A 22,782-nucleotide genomic window follows, 5' to 3' on the forward strand; every position below is an offset into this window, starting at 1 on the left:
AAACAGAACAGAACAAGGCAGTTTCTTGAAACAAGGCCAACTTTTACAGGAGGTACCTTCCACTGTTTCATGCAAAAATTATCAAGCAAGCCACTGTGAGGCGATGTTATATTGAAAAAGAAAAAAAAAAAAGAAAGCAGTGTTGGCAGGTGAGATTTTGTGGAAAGGAATTTCAGAGTTCCTCACACAAATACACCACTGCTGTCAGCTCAGGGAACGTGCAAAAGCAAAAAGGGACACAAGAAGAGAAAAAGCCAAAGAACACTCCCAGTTTTTACGGCTGTTTTTCACTGTCCTGTTTGGACATCTCCTAGTAAAGCTTTTACTTTGTTTGGGAGCACAGTGTAAAAGTCTCTAAAATGTGTGTTTTGACCTTTAATTCAATGATTAAGCTCATGTTGGGGTCACAAGCTCCACTGTGTGACTTTATGTGCGTGGTTAAAACAAGTGAGCTTTTAAATCAGGGGAGCACACAGTCGGTCCCACAAAGGGTCAGGGCAGAGGCCAAGGCACACTCCTTGGTTGGAAGATCAGCAATGATTGTTTCAAGGTAAACAGACAAAGAAATTAATGTTCATTACAGACTGGAGATTTGAAATAAACTGTCCTTCACCTGAGACACAACCACACTGCAGGTCAGACCAAGAATTACCTGTGCAGCCAAACGATCCACTAAATATTGGGCATGGGAGCAAAAGATGGAGTAGAAAACTGAGGTGACAAGAGAAAAAACACTGGCCAAAGAACGAGCTCTTTAGGCTGATAGAGACCTGGAGCCATGAGCAGGGAAACAACTTCCAGTTTAAAACTGAAGCAGTGCAAAAAGTGGGCCTTGGTGCATCCCTGCTAAAGAACAAACTGGGACAGTGACCACCAACAGACTTCATCCCAGTGACCAGGACAAGCTCTAACGAAAAGAAACACTGGGAGAAGATGTGTTGCACTTCCATGGCCTTTGTGTCCAGGTGATAGTGTAACCCTGTGCCTCAGTTTCCCCACTCACAGGACTGAGGTGACAGCCTTTGCTTTGTCCAGTTGCTCTCTGAGGCACCGAGTGCCTTCCACAGTGGGCACCGTGGCACAGGGGAGAGGTGAGCCAAGAACACTGAGCAAACTCCCTGCCTTGAGGCTACATGTGCTTGTGCCCCTGTGGGCACAACACTATGGAGAGTTTCTGGGGGAAGAGACTCATTTCTAAAAAGAACCCTGGAGGCAGGAGGAAGGGGCTGTTCCCCAAAGCACCAGGCCACTCTCCAGCAGCCACGCTGCATCCCACTGGCCTGCCAGCAGCAGACAATTAATAATGTAGTGGCTGTCTGCTCCTGGAGGGACCCGGGGGACGCTGGCCAGCAGCTGCCTGCTGCTCCATTATTGAACAGAGCTGAGAACAAACGTAATCTGTTTTTCCATTCACTCCCCAGGGATCACTGCACGCCTTTGTCTAGAAACTGTCTCCACTTTGCAAGCCTTTTTCCATCCATTTGCATACCCCTGGGTCAGCCTCTGGCTTCAGAGGGGCTCCTGACTTCATGGCAAATCAAATAACCCAAAAGACACCAGTTTGGATTTATCACTGGACCACAGCCACCTCTCCCCACCATCAGTATCAACTGACAGGAGATGCTCCCACACCTCAGGACACAGGCCTGCCTCCAGGCAGAGAAAGGCAGGTCTGTCACTTTACTCTCTCTTGCTTTGTTTGCCTTCCAGTGGCAATACCTGAAAGGAAAGAGGGACATTTGCCTTTTGACTTCCCCAAGACTACAATCTGTAGCAGAGGTTCTCCAACACCTATTGGATCACAACTGCAAAGTAAATCCCATCTTTACATGTATCCAGGAGGGCTGAATGGAAGAAGACAGACTCTAATAGGACTGTATCTCTGGCTCTAAGAACAACAATCATCTTCCCAGCCCATCATCTTCCTCTGGATCCTTGTGGTTGTCCCAGCAGCTGATCTAGAGAGCAGTGCCACTCCTGCAGTTTATAAACAAGGTTGGCCAGAGCAAGGCTTAGATTTGTTATTGCTCTGAGGACAGATGGATGATAAGGGTAGTTAAGCCCTGATCGCCATCCAAGAGCTTTTCTGCAAGATCTGGAGCAGAAATATAAGATTACCATTCCCCAGGCTATTTCTACCCAGTTCCCATTTGCATCTGTCAGCAGGTGGCAAAGGAAAGAGAATCTCAGCTCTGCTGCCAGAGGCAAGGAGACCACGGATGACTCTTACAGATACAAGATTTTCTGAAATCTGTCTGTAACTTTTGGGTTCAGTGTTTTTGCCTCAGTCCCTTCAGCACTCAATATCCCTTTTCTACATGAAGAAACAGCCTTAAGTGCTGCCATGAGATAACAGACAAGTCTTAATGGGTCTGCACATCACCACCCAATCTGCAGGCAAATGTTCCTCGGCATTACAGCAGAGCTACTGGAGGAAGAGACACCCTGTGGAGTATCAGCTGGCACTTCCAGCACCAGCTCATGCTTTCCCTGCAGAGAGATGAAAATTTGAGAGGAGAGGAGGAAGTGGAACAAGGTGAGACGAAAGAGAAGTAAAACAGATAGACTGTGCCAGTGTTGCAAGATGTGCTGGCAGGTGGGCAGTCAAGTTCTCTCTGCTCGAGAGAGGCTGTGTTACCACAGGTACCTCAGGAACTTGGCTGCTGTCCCTGTAAGCACACATTCACCATCTCAAGTTACGTGGTATTCTGTAATCACTGCCAGTATTTCACTAACTGGAGGGCTAAGTCTCCATGTAAGGATGTGCTGCCCTATAACAGGACCAGCCTTACCACAAGGTGCTGTTACTTTGGTGTCCAACCTCAGAGCTGGAGGAGTCAGAAGAGCTTGTTTGCCAATGACACACCAGAGAGCATTAAGAGTTACTCAGAGAGGTTTCCTAAAGGCCAGGGCTGAGAACAAAAATCCTTTTGCTACAGATCTATGACAACACTAACATATAGTAACCCAAGGCGCAAAAATCCTTTAAACAGCATGAAAAAGAACATTAAGCCAAACCCATCAAAACCATATAAAAATCACACTTGCAGAGCAGGAAGGGGATGGAGGAAACACACAGTGCTTTCAGAATGTCTGGCTGAGGAGGAAATGTTTGCAAAAAGAATTCAAAGATCCCAAGGAATCCATTAAATTCAGCATCACTCCAGTGCACTGCTGGAGTGGAAGGCCTCATTACACTCTAATCACAGCCTCCAACCCAAAGCACAGACCTGCTTCCCTGAGATTTGTACCTGGAGAGGATAGGCAGTACTGCCTTTCAGGGGTATTGCTGTCTACAACCTCTTGCCCTGACACAAGAGGATATCTGATGTCCACATGCAATGCACTGAACCAGAACAGCCTCCCATCTCAGCCTCCTGCAATAATTGAGAGTCCTTGGAGCCAAACACAGAAGTGGCTTAGTGGCCACAAGGTAGTAGTACTTTGTTCCCACGCTGTGTGTTTGTATGAAGACCTTAAAGCTCTCTGAAAGCATCACAGTGCTATAAGGACCTTTCTGGAACTATTATCAAACTCGTTTAGCTGGTGTGTAGATGGAGGCCCAGAAAGGATGAACAATCCTTCTGCTGAAAACTGATCACCTCTGAAATGGCAGCCCAAAATGATCAGCTCCTATTTTACTTACCCCAAACACTTTTCCTCTTTCACTGGTAAGGGAAGAGGACTTTATTGCAACTGCTAAGCAAGAGTGCTTTGCCACACACCAAAGTGTGTGTATTCAGCCAGGCTGAACACACAGAAGTAATGAAAAAATGGAGCCATCCGTTAAGGACGGTGATCAATAAAAACGCTGTATTGAACAGCATAATAGCCTTGTTAAAAGATCATCGCTGCTTCTTTAGCTAACAAGTCAGCTTCTGAAAAAATCATTTTTTATGGAACTTAAGAAGGTATATAAACACTGGCTGAGATCACCAGCGGGTGTAAATTGATGTAGTTCCACAGATGGCCATGGAATTGCCTTGATTTAAAATCAGCTTATACCTTAAGCATGTAATATTTTGCAGCAGTAAATAATACCCATGAAAATTAGACAGAGGGTGTGGGGTCAGACCAGACTAAAGCTATTTCCTGTTTTTAGTTTCCATGCTACTTCCATGCCATGACACTCTGCTTTCAACACTGCCAAGGTGCTCAGGGTCACCTGTAAACTGGGACCAGTGTTCTGTCAGACTGTCATGCATCAGGTTGTTTCCTTCAGACTGAAAACCAGGTAGGCGTGGTGGCAAAAAGGAGGAAAATGCAGGATTCCTTCTCTTGCCTTAGCTACTGGTGTAATCCCAACTGACTTGAGTCAGAAGCCCTGCTCCAAAAAGGGCTTTATTTAAAAAAATTTGGTCTCCCTTAGGGGAAAGAAATGGGGTCTGTTTTCATGACTCTTCATGCTTCAGAATTCTTCAGCCTGATCACAGAATATCTCCTGAGGGAGGAAAAACCTCCAAGGAGGCAGCAGGCCCCTCAGGGAGCATGTACTGGGGTGGGCATGGGTGCAGGTTCAAAAAGCAGGGGTGGTTTGTGAAGGAGGCCCCTGTTATGCACAAAGCATGAGTGACCTGCAGAAGGCCTGATCTGATCAGATCAGGTTAAGCCCAGAGAGATCATCAAGATTAGCAGGATTCCAAGGCGTAATATCCAGCTGACTTCCCACGGGAATTAGACAACTCTGTCCTTAGGCTCAGGTACTTTATTTCAGTGGCCACAAGCAAACAACACTGGAGAGAACACTATCAACACAACAAAAAAATAAGTCAAAAAAATGGAACAATTTTCTGCAGAAGTGCCCCATATGCTTTGCCTGGAAGTGGATTCTGAGGACATGAGTAACACCAATCCCAGAAGAATAAAAGGCAATGCAACTGCAGCACAGGGAAGGAAAGCACCTCCTGTGAAACACTGGGAGCAGAGCAGTGCCCTGCCTTTGCCAGCACGATCCATGAACACCAGCAGCTCCACCCATGGGTAGCCAGGCTGGTACTAGCTGCCCAATGCAGGTACTTTGGTACCAGCCCAAAGGTGAGAGTTTGAGCTGTTTGCTGCCCCTGACCTTGGCCAACTGAGCTGGGCAAGCAAGGCTGGTCAGCAGGTTCAGGAGCTAAACCTCATGTCCTGTTCTGGCACCACTAGCTCTCAGATATTATCCTATTTTAACCCCACAAGCCCCAGAGCTCAAAATGGGCTTTTTTATCTTCCAAAGCAGGAAACTGCTTCACCGCAGAGGGCAAGAGATGAGAGAGGGTTTTATCAGGGCCTGATCCTTTATACCAAACAACAGGTAAGTGTGGGGGGGAAATAGCCTCCCATCTTTCCTATTTACTTACCTCTCTAACCTCACCAGACATGTCTTTGGCCTCCTGTGTGCCTGGTGCCAGAGCAGAGCAGACGAGCTGCGTGCAGCCCTCGCTGGCATCGTTTGCTGTGCTGCCTTCCGGACGCCTGGCAAGCAGCAGCTTCCCCAGCCCATCAATCGCACAGGACTCAAAATTAAGTCTCCTGCCTCCACTCCCGGTTTATTAACCCCACGAGGCATTAGGAGACCTTTTTTAGAACCAGAATGGCAGATAAAGGGAAAGGTAATAAAGCAGAATTGGCTCTCAAAACAACCAAGCTTTACTCCCCAGGAGGATGCTTTCAGTCCCATTCATTCGAGCTGTGACTCTGCCACCTTGTCTGCACCAGCCCTGCCAGAGCAATGCACTCAGACACCAGCAGCTGATGGGTTCCTAAAGGCTGCAGCATGAACACAAGGGAACAAGAAGCAACACACCATGTTGTCTGCAGCAAGACATTTTGGGAGCATTTGTGCCTTGCCCACAAAACTCACATCTCTGTGATCCAACACTTCTAAACACCTCACCAGGAGCTGGACTGTCAAAGAAACACCACCTCCCTCCAACTTTCAGGAGGAAAACCTCCAACAACTTCAAAGGCAGCAACATTTTCCCCTTATGTGAGAAACAGTTGCACAGGTGCAAGCCAAGGATGTTCCTACCAGCTCCTATGACTTGGCATAAAGGACAGCACATGGGAGGATCTGATGTCACTTCTGTCTCATTCCAGGTATGGTCTCCAGGCAGAGAAAGCACCATTACACCCAAACCAGGGCTTATCCATCTCCTCAGAATTAGAGCACAACAATGACAAGGGATGTAACACTGACCTGTATCTCTAATTAGCTGCAAGGTCTCAGCATTCCTTCACCTTGCTGCCCCTGTCTACTGAGCAGCATCACACTGATCTGTTTATTTCCCCTCACCTCTGCCTGAAGCTTCCTGCCAACAACAAACCCTGTTCTGTGTATTAGGGATGCCTCTGATCCCAATCACCCAGCCCTGTGTTACATCCCCCTCCCTGGAGCAGGGAGCCTGCCGTGTTTTCCAATTCCATGCCCCAATGTCTTTAGACAGATTTCACAGTAATTGTAGAGCCAAGACGCCCGGGCTGCACGCAGTGCCTTCACTTCAATGTTTATCCAAGGTGCCACGGATTTCCAGCTGTGATCTGTCAGTGATTATTTCCACATCCTTCACTTCACCCCTGTGTGCAGCCATGTACCGAGGAGCGAGCAGTAATTAAAAGAATTGGGGTCTATTTAATTACCTTCTGACACGATAACACAAGGGCTGCCTTCAAAGCAGCGAGGCTCCCTGCAAATGGAATGGAACAGCAGTGGAGTAGCAGTGTGGGACCTGCATCCCATTAGCACAGGGTGGATGAAGGTTAGTACAGGCTGGATTAGCACAGGGGGAGGATGAAGCATTGGTCCTGGCTGGCTCAGCAGGAGCCAGGCTGGGGTTACTGCAGAAAGGAACTGGGGTTGCCCAAATCCACCCATGTGAACCAGAAAGAGTTGGTTTCATACAGATTCATGGCAGTTCGTCCCTCAAGCAAAGGAAAGGTCTCATCCCACACAACTTTCTCTCACTCCTCAGCTGCAGTGCCTGTTTTCGAGAAGTCAACAACAGCCTGGGAAAGCAATGGGGAGAAGAGGTAAAACCTGCACCTCCTGCAGCCCAGAGACCCTCAAAGGACTCTGGGGAAATATCCAAACTGTTCACTCGCAGCTTCTTCCGTGGAAGAGATGAACTGTGAATGTCTATCACCAAGCAGCCTCAGGCTACCACCTCACAGCACCACGATATGAGTGCTCCCTGATGGAAACTTGAGTGGCCTGAACGTCTCAGTGTGAATTTGTGCACTGGGATACTGGAACTGAGTAATTCTACCTCTGCCTGCTCCCAGCTTGTCATTGTGTCAGGACATAATTGCTTCTCCTCATCACCCTTTCACCCTGGATCCCGTGGGCTGGCTCTGTGTGAGTTTGTACTGGAGAAGGTCAGGGTCCTGCTGAAGGCATCTTATTTTGTCTCCAGCTCAGGCAGAGGGCACGGAGCTGTGGGGAAGGCTGCCCCACTGCCCTGCCTCCCAGCAGGTGACCTCAGCCCTCCTGCTGAAGGAGATGGCTTTTAGCAGCTCTTTTTCCCTAACAAGTCTCACCTCTAATCCTTTCAGACACCTTCAGCCTTAGGAAAAGATATAACTACCTTCAGAGATGTTTGGAAAACTAAAAAAGCCTGGGGATGGCTGAAACGTCCCTGAGCCAGGACCACCACAGCAGCCTCGGGCACTTTCAGCCCTGCTTTTGGGGCTGCTGGCTCCCCACACCAATCTGTTACAAACCTGCGGTGAAGAGACAGGATGTGGAACCCACAAACTGTTCCTCTGCAGAAAGGAAATGAAAACCAAGCAGCAAAATCTAACCACACACTCCCGAGCTCGTCAGGAGGCAACCAGAAAGAAGCGAAGAAAGGAGATCCCTCAAGGTGACAGCAGAGTCTGTGCCACCAGCCTGATTGACACCAGCTCCAGGAAGAGCTGCGGGTACAGAGCACCTCTGAAGACAACATGCTTTTGGTTTTTTAAGTCACCCAGGAGCTCACAAATACAGGCCAGATGTTCCTTGAGAAAGGCACCCTCCCATTCCCTCCCGGAACAGAAAGCCCTTTCAGAATCTGTCAGGACATTGAGAGTGCTTTTTTCATGATAAAAATTGATCTGGGTGAAAATCTCTTCCCCATAAGCGATTCAGTTAATTCTGTCCCCACTCCTCTTTTCTTACTGGTGCCAAACAAAGGAAGAAGATGCTCATCTCCTCCTAAGCTGTTTGCTGGATGTGTTCAAAATACAGGGCATTCGGGCTGATTTTGGATGTAAGAACCAATGTCACATCTCTGTTCTGCAAAAGGCAGTTCCTCCCAGAGCCCAGCGAGAATATTCACATTTATGACTTGAAATTCATTCTCGGGAAAAGTCCTCCACGCTTTGTTTAAAATTCATTGTTTCTTGTAAACTCATTCGCTGGAATATTAATAGAAGGAAAACATATAAAAGGAAGAAATGCAGCTGACAGGAATTTGGTTAAAAATTCAAACCAATGTTCACAGGACTTTTCAATTTCCCCATCTCTGGGTTGCATAATTTTCAAAGCACAGGCCTGAAACAGGCCTGAATTCTGATGCTATTTTGAAAAGAAAAGACATGATGAATGTTTTGGCAGATTCTTGATTTTCTTTTTAGCTCACTGTGAAGATATGATTGAAAAATGCAAAGACACCATTAAAAAAAAAAAAACCAGAAAGGAGATGAAGGACAGAACATTACGCAGGAGGAAAGAGCCTGCATAGCCAAGGAGGCCAAAAATTGTGTTCCTCTTAATAAAAGACTTGGCAGTGCTGGATTAACAGGGGGACTTGGTGATCCTATAGGGCTTTTTCAACCTAAATGATTCTATGATTCTAAGTTTGGGTCCAAAGCGACCACTGCATTTATTTCCATTAGACAAAATAAATATTTACGATTCTATGAGTGACATCAGTCTGAGTTGCAGAAGACAAGAAACTGGTGGGGAAGGCAGGAGGGAGAAACAACTGGAGCAGTTATTAATGAGAAACTATCCTGTAATTACACAGATTACCATTACCCCATCAAAAGGCAGCAAAGCTACACTGAATTAGCACCCAAACACTCTCAATAGGCACTGACTATTTCATAGTAGAGCTGTTCTACCATAGACTCTGCAAGTAGCAGAAGACTTGGCCTCACAGATGGCATCTGCTCTCTATCCACCCCCTGGTTCTTTCCAAGCATAATTAAGAAAATCACCAGCAATCAGAGGCCATCAGCTGCTCCCAGCCCATATTGGATCGGGGCTGGAACAGCTGTGTCACAGCTTTTTACCATTATCTTTCCTCCACCTCTCTAACCAGTAACAGCTTCATGAAGAATAAACCTTGCTATCCCTAAAATATTTCAAAATAAAGGAATGCCCTGGCTCTGCTTCGTCAGCAGCAAAGAGGGGACAGTGCCACAGGGATCCATTATGGATCCATTCAGTCACTGCTACAGGTCATAAAACACCACCTGTAGGAGGAGATGAGATGTGAGCTGTCAGCACTGGTGCAGAGGAGATACCCGGGGAGAAAATCACATACCTAGGGAGAAAAATCAGGCATTTGAAGGTGAGAAGCCAAAAAGGTAGGAGAAAAACAGAGTCTCAGCAATGCAACCCACTCTGCAGGACACATCACCTCATACTCCAGGATCTCCCTCAATTACTGCTTCAGTTAAAAAGGGAAGGGATATGTGACATCTAAAGATATTAATAAGGACTCAAGTAAAACAAGCAGTATACTAAAGCTATCTCAGGGCTGTAAGGAAGACAAACTGAAGGAAGCCAGTTGCCAAAGGGAATCAAATTGTAGTAGATAAAGTACTAGAAGCACTAATAGTGACCGAAGAAACACACTGTCATCTGTAAACAGAGGCTTTAAAATAGTCGTTTCTCCCTTCTGTACTTTGTAATGTGAATAGAGAGGCTTGATGTGACTGTGTCACACCAAAAAAAAGATGGTGAGGGAGAGTACCATGTGTTCACACACATGCACACCAAGACCATGGAAAACTACCCGGGAAAAAAAACCAACTCAGTAAACAAGGGTATCCAAGAAAATAAATAGCAGAGGATATTTCACTCTTTATCCAAGGACAAGCAGTTAACCAAGATGACCACAACCCTTTTGTGGGAATGGGATCCATAGCAATCAAACTCAGCAGCAAAGGCCAGAGGAGCAAACATCCCTCCTGGAACCTGCAGGTGCAATTTGAAATGAGCAGAGCACACCCCTCTGCATTGGAGCCTGGCTGTGACAGCTGCGCTTCCAGACTTCTTCAGACTTCCAACACCCTCCCAGCCATCTTCGCTTTCTGCTTTGCCAATCCCCTCCCAGAGCTCAGTCCCTTGTAAGGGAAAAATGGACTGCTGAGCGTTGACTTAACTGCAGGGAAAGAGCGGGGCCAAACCCAGCAGTGTCCTCCATGCAGAGCATGGCCAGAGAGGAGAAGTCAAAGACACTGGTGAGCCAGCCCAGCAGTGCTGCTTCCCCCACTGTGTAACTGAGAGAAGAGCTGAGCACCACTGCTGCCCTCTTCCTTCCTAGCTCTGCTCCCTCTTCATGTGTGGGCTGTGCATGGCCTGGCACTCCCCTCCCTTCTGACAGCATAAGATGGGCACAAAGCAGCAGCAAGAAGGAGTGAATCCATAGAGCACTGGGCCACTCTGGTGGCAGATGAGCCCCTAGTCCTCAGTGGCTCACAGTGAGAGCTGCCATCACACCACCCCAGCCATGTACAGGTCCCAACTCCAAAAGGAGGTCCCAGCAGGGCGTGGTACCTCCCAGGGAAATGTTTGGTGGTGTTACACATAAACCTCTGAGTGCCACTGCCATGGTACCCACCTGCTGTACCCAAAGTCCTCCCTGCTGGGCTGGGAGCTGAGTGGGTACCAGAGAAATCCTCTCTCCAGACAAGGGGTCTGAACCCAACACAGCTCACCCCGACCACGTGCACACACTTGTGCAGAGGGCAAAACACTCCTCATGGAAAAACCAACAACTGCTGCTGCTTTAGTTGTGTGCTTGGAGGGAATCCTTCACTAGTGAGAAGCATTCACAGAGACTCTTCCCAGGGTAAGGATTTGGCAGCCCCCTCCCCAGCAGCTCAGCCCCCACTGCCAAGCTGTGAGCAGGGCACAGACAGGACAGGCCCCGAGGTGTGTCTGCGCCGGCAGAGTGAAGTCTGTATAAACCACAGAGCCATTATCAGGGGTAAAATTAGCTCCTGTTACTGACAGCATCTATCACTCATTCCTGCTCTAATCTCTACCAGGGGAAGGATTTACAAGCAACAATGATGAAAGAGAAAAGGGAAGGGGGGGAAAAAAAAAAAATCAAAGCAATACAGAGGGGAGGAAAAAAAAAAATCAAAGCAAAGATAACAAAAGCATTTGTGAGGCTGGAAGAAACAAACTACATTATATTACAGGGACCAAGGGATCCTTATCATGCCCAGATAAGATTTTCATTCACTGTGTTGGGAATTATTCTTTTTTAACTGCTTAAGAAGATTCAAATACACTGCCAGGTACCTCCAGCTCTGTAAGGATTCCCTTTCAGCCATGCATCGTTGCAGCAGCTTGCCTCAATAAAAATCCTAGGGAAACACATACAATGGGAAGTGCATCAAAGGGCCACAGATGTTGTAAGCATCCTATTGAACAGGTACAAGACATAAAGGTGAGGAAAAGATAAAACTCAGATTTTATGTCAGTGTTATTCTTTAAGAGGTTTAGTCACGCTTTAAAAAGGGTTTATTAAAACCCCATTAATTGCAGAATAACCAGTTGTGATGATCCTAACCCTCGGATCAATGGACACTACCCTACTAGTGCATATTGGTAAATAACCATGTAATGCAGAAATTAATGAGCCATTGTGAAAATGATTCTTAAAATAAAATATGACCAGAAGAAAGCAAACCACCAAAAGTGCTGCTCACAAATAATCTTTGCTTTGTTTGCCCTTAATAAACCACTCCAGTTCTTGGCAGAATTAATCAGCACAAATAAAGGACACTTCTGGATGCCCTATTCTGTGAGCAGCCTCTGGGATAGGCATCTTCCTTCCCTGAAAGCACCCACTAGTGCCAACTCCACGGGAGTCAAAGGCACCTCAGTCACTGACATCATCAAGAACAATCTGATTAAAATGTGCCTTTTACACACAGGTCTCAGAGCACATGATCAATAATCATCAATGGAGCTGCACAGCAATCCTATCCTATCCTGCTCCCGCTGCCATGGCTGTGCCAGAGGAGAGCTTGCCCTGAGCTTCCTACCTGACTTCATGTCCCACAGCCAGCTGGAGGTGCCAGGGGCCCACTGAACCAAATTATAAAGGAGAAGCAAAAAATAAGAGTGAAGAGCCTTTCCTATCTTTAGAGTTTCACCAGAGGCCAGTCTACCACGAGGTCTGTCACTACAGGAGACTTCTGCTCCTGAGTACCCATTTGGATGGGAATACCTGTAGGATATGGGCTGATGGGAGCTGGAGAGCAGGAGAGCTCACAGCACATTCCTGCTGGAGCTGCTGCCATGCAGGGTCTCACAAGGAAGAGCAAAGAGAACATGGGGCTCCCCAGTAGCATTCCCCTCATCCCTCTCTCTCCCCTCCTGGCAAAGGGAAGGCACCAATGTCTCTCCTGAAACAACACTGAAATAAATGTGAGGAAATTACCCATTTGCTAAGAGAGGCGATATATATGCATATGTGTGTTGGGAAGTGTAATTTGCGTTTCTGGGCCTCAGAGTGCCCCTAATAGAATTTACAGTGGGTTGTGAAGATTGCCATCCCAGCTAATCAAATATAATAAATAGCCCTGACTGAGCAGATGACTCTCCTACAGCACTGTGGTTATCAGAGGGATCGGTCTTAATTTCAGACTCCATTCGTCAGCCCTGCTAACAGGATTGTGCAGAGAGTGATATTTGACAGAAGTGTTTTCGAAATTCCTAAATGGAGAGTGTGCATTGAGGGAGACAAGATGGATGTTTCCATTACAGTGACCGTGCAGGATGTCACACCGACCCCGTTTCCCACGCAGCAACAAATGACTGACAGACACATGGCATTAAGGTGAATACGGTGGCCACAGATTCCTTCTTGTTTTCTTTATCTAAAGGAAAATAAGGAATTAATTCTAGGGATTAAGTGTGGCAGTAGCTTGTGCTGTAGGCTGTACATCACAGTGACAAGCAGCTCTGAAGCTCTGCCTGGAGAAGGTGGGGAGGGCAGGAGAGCCCCAAGGAACACACACACACACACACACACACACACACACACACACACACACATTTGAGCAGGGAGTCAGCCATGAGACCCTGGGCCAAGTGATTATTAAGGATTAAAGACCAGAAAGGACCTCCTGATTTAGTAATCCATGTACACTGCAGGCAGAAACATCACAGAATCCCTTTCTCCAAGTTATCACCTTAAAATATTCCCTTAAAACCAGTTTGGTTTTCAGACCCCACCACTCTCACTGGGCACTTTCACCAGTCTGTTTTGTCTTGATCTTGACCTGCAGGAATTGTTCTCCACCATGGACATTCATCCTCTACCATATGTACAAGGAGCAGCTGCAACCCTGCTCAACCTCTGCTTTGCTAGTCTGAATACCCCAGTCTCTTAAACCTTTACCCACAACAAAAACTTCATTTTGCAGCCAGGCCAAACTGAGCTCATCTTTCTTCGTTACCTGGGGCAACATCTTTCTACAGCAGCATAAAACATCTTTGCTTCTAACAGTAACACCACAGTGAACACATTTCAGATTTGCAGTGGCATAGACCCTCCTTTGATAAGTCTTCTCTGCAACCTGACAATCCCCAGTTTCATGAGTGGCTGTGGCAGTGAAGGGAGGGATGCAAGTCTAAATTACACTACAACTGGCTCAGGCTGCATGGCAGACCAAAACCATGGAGCAGCATGTTTTTTAGCACATCCTATTACAGGTGAGTTTATGCTGCCCTTCCCCAACCTTCTCAGGGTCCTCCAGACCACTGAAGCTCTCTCCAGCTTACCCCCACTTCAGAGGGATGCAGGGGGATCCACTCAAGCTCAGAAGAGCGGTGATGAAACCAAACCTGTTTGCTTTGAGAAGCTCTCCCACAGCAGATTAAGCCTGTGATAAGGGGTTAATGAAAGACGTGTTAATTACCACCAGCACCACCCTAGACCTGCACAGGCTTTGAGACGTGGTTGAGAACAACTTTCAGCACAAAAATACGCTGCTCCATTTCTCAGGAGGAGGATAATGCAAAGCCATTTCCTCCTCCTGTCAACAGCACAGGTTGGGGGCAGATCAGGTACAGCAAGTCGATGAAGGGCAGTGTGAGAAACAGTATTTCTGGCCCAACATGTCGTGGGGATGTGAGTTCGTGCCTGCTGCACACCTGGGCAACACAGCAGCAAATGGTAAATCCCAAGAGTTAAAGGGATCCCTGGTGTTCTTCCCACTTTCCTTTTCATTCTTTTCATCTGGAGCTCTTCCCTTTGGCAGAAACAAAGGGAACATGAAACATGCTGGAAAAGGCTTCTCAGCTCATGCCTGCTCGTCCCAGCAAAGACCTTGAACAGCCACAGGGCAGAGAGCTGCTGTCCCAGTGTGAAACCAGAATCACCGTGAACCCTCTCCAGAGACAACCCCGTGCTCAAGGGACAGAGGGGAGCAGGGACAGGTCAGCAAGGAACAGGGGAAAGAAAAAAGCATTAAAAAAAAAAAAAAAAAAAAAAAAAAAAGAAAGAAAACGTAAGAGGGAAGCTTATTCTGCAAGTCCAAAACAGTTTGGCATTTCCAAGTTAAATAAAAGCGAAGCCTCTGTCCGCATGGTTCATTGTAACACTGTTGCTCTAAATCCCCTTTTATCCCTTTAATTATGCATGGAAAAACCACACGACCTCCCTGCTCGTATGCTCAGCCGAGCAGTGGCTCACAGTGCAGAAGGCTCATTATACAGCTTTAGCGGGGCTGAGTGCTCTGAATTATTTAAATCTCCATTAAGCCTCCACTATGGCATATCTGTGTGATAAACGGATCAGGTGCCGCTGGATTTCTCCCCTGGCCAACCCACTCTCCCCTTCTTCCCTCTTCCCCCTCTCCTTCCTCCTCCAAAACTCAGTAGGAAGGGAGATAATTGCCAAGAGGGAAGGAGTTTGCACTGGTGCTATCAAGTGTTTCGTTGTCATTTAAAAAAGGCCAACTGAGCCAAGTAATAAAGACACTTAATCAGGATTAGCGCTAGAGGGCATGGTAAGGTGGTCAATGCATAACTTGTTTAATGGCCATTTTATTGTTTAAATTAAATAAAACTTAAATCACGATGTTTTACTTAAGCAGTGTGAACGCCCTGTCCCTGCTCCCGCAGCACCACGGCAGCAGCCACAGCACAAAGGGTTTATGGCCTGGGATGGGGTAGCTGAGATGATGAGCTCAGCCCATCCAGCGTGGGGGGATCTCATTTGTCCTCCCTTTCCACATGGCCACTGTTCTATAAGGAAAGCAATGGTCCAAGGAAAAGCTGGGAAAAGTGGATTGAGGGATCTCGGAGCACAAAGCGTGAGGGATTTGTGGAACGGCCTTCTGGCTCCACAAAAGGGGGAAGAAAAGAAAATAATAATCACAGTGAAACACAGCAGTCCCTGCAGCTTCCCTGGGAGCAAGGGAGTTCATCCCAGACCAAGCAGAGGCCCTTAATCCCTGTGAAGAGCAAGATCAGTCCTCCTCAGAGACAGTTCCCTGCTGCCACAGACCTCTTCGAGCATGAAGGGATGGGGAAGCAGGAGGCAAAAACTCTTCATATTCCTATGCAAAACACCTCCTCATGGCATGGGCAGACCTACTCAACAGCACCCCAAGGGCCATGGCAGGATAACCTCAGGTTAACACTTCTATTTTCCTTGATTTCTTGCTGCTAGGGACAAGCAGGCACAAGTCTGGGCACCTGGCAGCCACAAACTCTGGAAAAGAAGTAACAAAAGTCTCAGACAGAAACACTTGCAGAATACTCTTGGTCTTGGGGAAAAACACCTTTTTAATGGAAAACACTGACAGTCCCAAATATAACTCCTTGCCTGTCTCAACACCAGGAGAGAGGAAGGATGCCGTGATCCTTCCACTGCATCCCATCCCATCACTGAGGACCAAGGAAAGGCAATGCCAGCTCATCAGCACAGCACACTCAGCCCACCACGAGCTCTGTGGCACTTGAGGCACAAACAGCCCCACAGACACACCCCAGGGAAACAACCCTGCAGAGTAGGTCAGTCCACAACGGCTGCTCAGGGAAGCCACAGCCCAAAAATACAGTTGTTGTGATGTCAAACTCACAATTCCCTCCCCCCAAAAAAGTGAACAGGATTTAGCTCTGATCAACCACAAGCTTCCTGTGTGAGCATGAGTAAGTCCCAGATCTCCACAGGCTTTGGCTCCTTGGCTGCAAGATGGAGATAAGAGTCCATTTGTTACCCCTCACAGCTGTGGCAAGGCCAGAGGATCCCCAGGATCTGCTGGAGGTCAAGATAACTCCCCACGGCCTCAGGAAGCACTTGGTGAATAAGGCAGGAAGCAGGTGGAGACAAGGAGGTGCAGTAAGTTATTTATTTGTGAAAGCAACTGGAAAATGTGCTGGGGGGGGGGGGGAAAGTCTTTTGTGTTAAAAAATAACCTCTGCCATAAAAAAAAAAATATTTAAAGGCCTCTTATTTTAGAAGTTTCTCTCCATATTTACTTGAGATAAATGGAGGCAGCACAGTGGCAGCATTTTCTTAAGACTTGAGAAATAGATGGCAGGACTCTAGAGGCAGGTTTCACTCATATATCATTCCCTTCCCCTCCCAGTCTCTGGGGGACACGTGTTGCTGTGACATCTTTTACTGAGATTTACAGAGCAGTCATCCTGTCAGGGATGTGAAGGTAGCCTTGCTGCCACAGAGCTGCTGTCAAGCATGCCCCACGTTCAGGAGGCAGCAGTTAACCTTGTTTTCAAGCCACAGTTTCTGCCTAGAGAGGCAGCAGAGGCAGAGTCCAGTCTGCCCCACTTCAAGCTGCTTCTGCAAGGGGACTACTTGCTGTGTGCATACACCACCAGTTTTTTTCCCTGGTATTTATTTTGCTGCTCTGGCAGTGCTTATTGCTTCAAGATGCAGGAAAGCGATTAGAGCTGGGCATCCTGTTCCCAGCTCTGCTCCTGGTTCCCCCTGGGTTACTTTTGGGGATAGTGGGGGGGGAAGGCTGACCTTAGGGGCTGCCCTCACCCTCCCTCTGTGCCTCAGTTTATCTCACTCTTGCCAACTCCCATCTTAGCATTTTTAAAAACAGCATGAGTCAGGTATGAGTCAAAGTCTTAAAATGTGAGGAGCTGGCTTTAAATTCAGGCTGCATTTAAAAGAGGAAGGTGCCAGCTTTCTGTGTTTGTGAAATCTCCAGCAGTGACCTCTAGGTGCTGAGAATTTCTTTTAAAAGTCTGAGATTGATAGCAACTATACAATATTTACAAGAGTGAATCATCTCAGTTTTCACAATATGTTTCCCTTTTGCTGACAACTCTCAAACTAACTTCATGTATTTCAAGATGACCTTTCCCAGGCAAAAAACATAAGACACTGCCTCCCTTTAGCAATAAAGGCAGGGTAACAATAATTAGGCCAGGAGGGGCACTCAGACCTCAGGGCTTCACTGAGTGCCTCCAGTCCCAGTGACTGTCCAGACCAAAGCTCAGGGGCCACCTCAGCAGCCTCCCACTGCCCCATCCACCCTCCTGGGCAGTCACCATGCCCCTCTGCTGCTTCCCACCTTCCAGCAAAGGATCACAAGCCTGTGCCTTCGAGATGGATAACCAGAGAAACTTCAGTATTAAAAGAAAACCACTATCAGTTTCTAATGCAATTAACAGCCCCCTGCCAAGAGAGCCAGTAAGAGCACTTCATCAGACCATTATAACCCTGGAGGGTATAGAGAGGCTGCCACGGTAACTCCTTTAATTGCCCTTAATGTTTCATTAAACACAATTACATTTAAACCTAAACTGTGCCATTTGTTGTGGTTTTAATTAGACAAAGGGCAAGATAAAAGGATTGGATTAACCCTCCCCTTCCCTCTACCAGGAGCTGGCCACAGTCAAACTGGATCGAAATAGGGAGGGAAGCAAAAAGGATTGAAGCACATGCACAGACCCATGAGTGTGGTGGGGAACAGCTGGACTTGAACTCAGCAGAACCTGATGGGAAGGCAAAGCAGTGGATGTGCCTCTCCACAGACCTCACAGTCCCCATCCTCCTGCTGCCACCCGCCTGCAAGGGGGGAGCCACTCCTGGGACCTGAGACCCCTCCTGGCTCTGCCAAGTTTGTGCTGAAGGAATCAGTCAGCAGGTGCCTTGGGCAGCGCAGCACAGGCTGGACGTGGGGCTGCCCAGCACAGCCAGACCCGAGCTGTGCTGGCACAGAGAGCAGGAGAGTCCCGGCGTGGGTGGGAGCTCTGCATGGACACTGCCCTGAAAGAAAGGCATCCTCTGCTTCCATAATCACACTGCTAACAGCCAACAGCACTCCTGGAGCTTGAAATGGCTTCAGTGATTTCCCTTGATGACAGCCCAGCTTACACCCCTCCCACATTGATGACAGTCTCTCCGGGGTCAGTAGCTCGTTTTAATGACCTGCTCCAGTAGCCTTTGCAAGGGGAGCTGGCAGCAACCTCTGCTCTGAGCCTTTCTTCCAGGTCCAGTGTTCCTTGCTATAGTTCCAGACTTTTTGTTTTTGTTTCTAAATACAGTTCTGCAGTTTCTTTGGCACAATAATTCCAGTGACCACATGGCCACACTGTTACTGATTCCTATCCTCTCTTAGGGAGATACATCACTTCAAAAGAGAGGCCACTGTGCTGGAGGTACTCTCAGTCTCATAGGCTTGTAAAGCCATTCTTGAAACACACACCAAAATAAAAAGCATGTAAACACTTCCTCCAGCCTAATAAAAAGGAAAACCATACAGAATTTATTTAGTACTTCCTCAGATATTGCTTCTACATTACGTCTAAGACTTAAATGCTAAAACTGTGCACCCCTGGTTGATCCTGCACATAGCTTTGCCAAACCAGACTGTCTCCTCCATCTTTTCTGAGCTTTCTAGTGACTTACAGGAAAAAGAAAAGCAGATTTAGCTGCAGTGCCACACACGCAAATCAGAATAAACTGCTGAAATGCCGCTCTGTTCAGAGATTTATGACACAATTAACATTTTCGTTGGTTTCTAATGACTTCTTTCTTCCTTTCTGAAGCTGACAAGAGAGTAGGAATAGCCACGGGGTATCATCAGGCTGCAAGGTGGAAGGGAAATGAAGCAGAGCAGAAAGGGACTCTCTGAAGCAGCCGGGTATCATTATTATCTCTTTGTGGGAGCATTAGCACCATTGGAGGGCACTCGGGCACCACTGGAACAAGAGCAGCCTAAGAACTCGAACAGAACCGAGGAGAAGATGAAAAGAACGAAACAGACTCTCAGTGACAGGTCTGAATAGTCTCCTTTGTGCCACAAGACTTGCTGAGATTTTGCTGTCATTTGACAAGTGCCAAAACTCCGTAAGTCTGATCCAAAGACTCCATGTGTCAACAGGAAGCCTCCCATTAACTTCAGGGAAACTTAGCCCCAGCCAAGTTGTAATAGATCATGTACCACCATTACAGGGGAATAAGTGAAATCCATCTTAGAATCCTTGCTACTAATTTTCAGCGATTCTTCACAATATATCTCATCATCACAGTGTCTACTCACACAATAAATCAATGCTCCTGCAGAGCTGCGAGAAAAATGAGGGGATGGGGCGGGTGAGAAAGGTGGCAGAGAAAACGTGTGCCATTGCTGAGCAGGAAGGAACTGCAGCAAGAACAAGCTCCCCTTTGGTCCATTAACACAGCTAACTAATTGCTGCCATGGTGCATGGTGGCCTCACCAGTCACAGAGACAAAGCTTTAACATCTCTCTCTCAGAGGGAACTGAGGCACAGACTGGGAGATTCCTCTGGTACCTCTGCCAAGGTCCAGAGAAAGGAACAGCTCCTCTGAGGTTGCCAAGACAACCCAACCTTGGCTTGATGCTGTACTTAGAAAAAAAACTGTCAGAGCAGGGCACTCCTCCATCAGGGGAAGCTGCCTGTCTACAGGAAAGCTCCACATGTTGCTGGAAGAGCACGTGCACATCCCTGCTTCTGCCTCCAGGATTAAGGGGTGACCCCCAGGTTTGAGCTTTGGGGAGCCAGAGGGAGTGAGGGGCAGAGGGGTACGAGGGAGTGGGGAGAACAGCTGTTAAGCTCTTAGAGATAATAAATTGAATAGCTCTGAAATTGGACCCACAAGGATAAAAGTGATTTTAGAGCCTATAAGACCGACTATAAACTCAATCTGTCAGACAGCAGCAGCTGTTAAAGATAATGGTCCTGGTAAATTTAACTTCCAAACTGCCACAAAGGGACTAGTGTGATGTTAAGTTTCTTCCTTCTTTGAAAGGGGGTGGGGAGAAAAAAAAGCCATCAAAAAACCCACAAGATCTTAAACATGCATCTCCCGTCAGCTAATCAAAAAACCTGCTTTGAAGAGCAAGGATGGGCAGTACCCCCATGGGGGAAAGAGATCTCCCAGAGGCTTTTAGGCACATGAATACCTCTGAGCTGCTTTGATAGGATTCTACAAATGATACCAAATATTTGCTAATCAGCCAAGGTCAGCAGGGAAAGAACTGACTCTCTGCTCCGAAGCCAGGCATCTCCTAATTATTTAAGTCCACGCTGTGACTTTATCATAAGCTCTAAGCAAAGAAAAGCGTCTAGCTGGACTACCCCTGAGCAGATGGTGACTCAGAAGCATTCTCTTTTCTTCAGTCCTCCCCTGCCCTGGAAGGAACAGGCCTCTTTGGGACTGGTGATCCTTCCCCCCGGGAGCTGTCCCAGCACAGGGTGCAACAGGGCAGAGCGAGACCAGCCCCAGCACAGCATGGACAGGCAGCCCATGCTCCAGCTGCTCCCTGCCATCCATGCACTTGTGTGCTCACAGCAAAATGTTGCTTGTGCCAAGTGTCCCACCAAAAACCCAGGGAATTTGAACCCAGCAGCATCAGGGCGTGGCCACAGAGATCAGACAGAAAGCTGGAGATTGGCAGTGTAGTTCTTCAAAGCCTATTTTCCCTGCCAAGCAGGTGATACAGCACGACTGAGAACATGTTTTACACAGACCACTGTTGCAAATCAGCTGCTCACAGCAAGTGGTTTTAATATGACAATGAGAACTACTGAGGCAATTCTGAAAAGGCAGCGGGATTTAGCTACGGGAACTGAAGACAGTCCAGTTAACTTCACCTCACAAAGCAACTGTTGCAACCACAGAAACATTATTGATTTTTTACAGAATGAAGCAGAAAAGACCTGAATGGTCCTGGTGAGAAGCAAAGAGGAGGGCTGGCCTCTCTGCAATGCCTCCTCATCCCTGCTTGGCTCCACACCTCCAGGTGGTTTGCACCATGTTCACTTCTCCAGTGCTTCCCAGGGCACACCACGGGGACATGAGCCTTTCCTTAGCACATTTTCCTTATATCCTGTTTGCTTCAGGATCAGAGGAGGGTTTCATCTCAAGAGGATTTCTACACAGCTCATTTTTCAACTGCCTGAGTGGTACTCTTGGACTCTTGCCACTCTGAGGGAAGGGTCTCCTTTGGAAATGTTTTTGCCCCAGTGGGGACAAGATTCCTCATGTGCTCAGCATAACATCTGTGCCTGGATGGATTTGGGTTTCACTGGAGTGAAGGATATGGTGTCAAACACAGCAGTGCTTCCAGTGGAGATCCTGGGAGAGGACCATGCAACTGCTTTGAAGCAATATCCTAGAATTACTTCCCAAGCCTGGGATATTTTTCAGGGGGTTGGAGGATTCACTCCTTTTGGATGCACTTCAGCAGTACTCATAATTTCTAACCAGTAGTTAAAGTGTTGAAGGTCTCAAGTCAGAAGCAGAGCAATGTAAACTGTCTCTAAGCTACTTTGAGATAAAACTTCCTGATTTTATTCAACACTGTGGGTAATTTATCACTGTTGCTATTCCCTGAGGACACAAGAAGAGTCCAGTCAAACTGAAATACAGAGAATACCTAGGGGGACATTTACAGACATGCTAATGAAAGAAGAGAGCAACCCCAAATCCCAGTGATCACACATCTCATTGCCACTGGAAAGCCCCAGTGCAAGAGCAGCTCCTCCAGCCTGTTCCTCATCAGTGCTAGGTGAGGACAATACAGAAAGGATGTAGGTATAAGCCCTGTGAAATGATTTATCACTGCAACCACGTACAACACAGCTTTTGTCACAGCTTGTCCATCACTTCCCAGCAATGAACCTGGGAATGTTATTCCCAGGAACATCCAAGTTTGGAGTTGGGAGTTCCCCTAAAGCAATTCCCCAGCCACAGCAGCCCCATGCACATGGCACACACTGGTGATCTCCCTCCCACCACATTTCTTTGTGCTCTCAGAGGGGGAAAAAAAAAGGGAAAAAGGCAGAGGGGGGAGGGGGGGAAATAGCCTCTGCAGGCCTCCGGGTTAAACTGTGACCTACTTCAATCCACACTGCTGCCCATTATTACCAATCCAATTATTCCAGACAGGTTAACTCAGCTTTAATTTATGTCAATCCAATTACTTTTTTTTTTATTATTTATTAAGTAAAAAGATCACTTCATGCTTCAAATGATTTATGAATACTGGGTCAGCATCCCAGGGAAAGGACTTGGGAATGCTCAAGGTCAAGACTGGCCTCACACAGGAAATCCCTCCCTG

General features: G+C 47.3%; 1 protein-coding gene across 1 annotated transcript in view; it reads right to left on the bottom strand.

The window, feature by feature from the left end:
• Positions 1 to 22,782, bottom strand: part of GALNT9 (polypeptide N-acetylgalactosaminyltransferase 9) — a 379,096-nt gene that overhangs the window by 322,318 nt on the left and 33,996 nt on the right. The window lies entirely within an intron of this gene.

Source organism: Manacus candei, unplaced genomic scaffold, assembly GCF_025592945.1.
Source record: "Manacus candei isolate 608988 ecotype Guabito, Panama unplaced genomic scaffold, ASM2559294v1 h1tg000103l, whole genome shotgun sequence".
NCBI lineage: Eukaryota > Metazoa > Chordata > Aves > Passeriformes > Pipridae > Manacus > Manacus candei.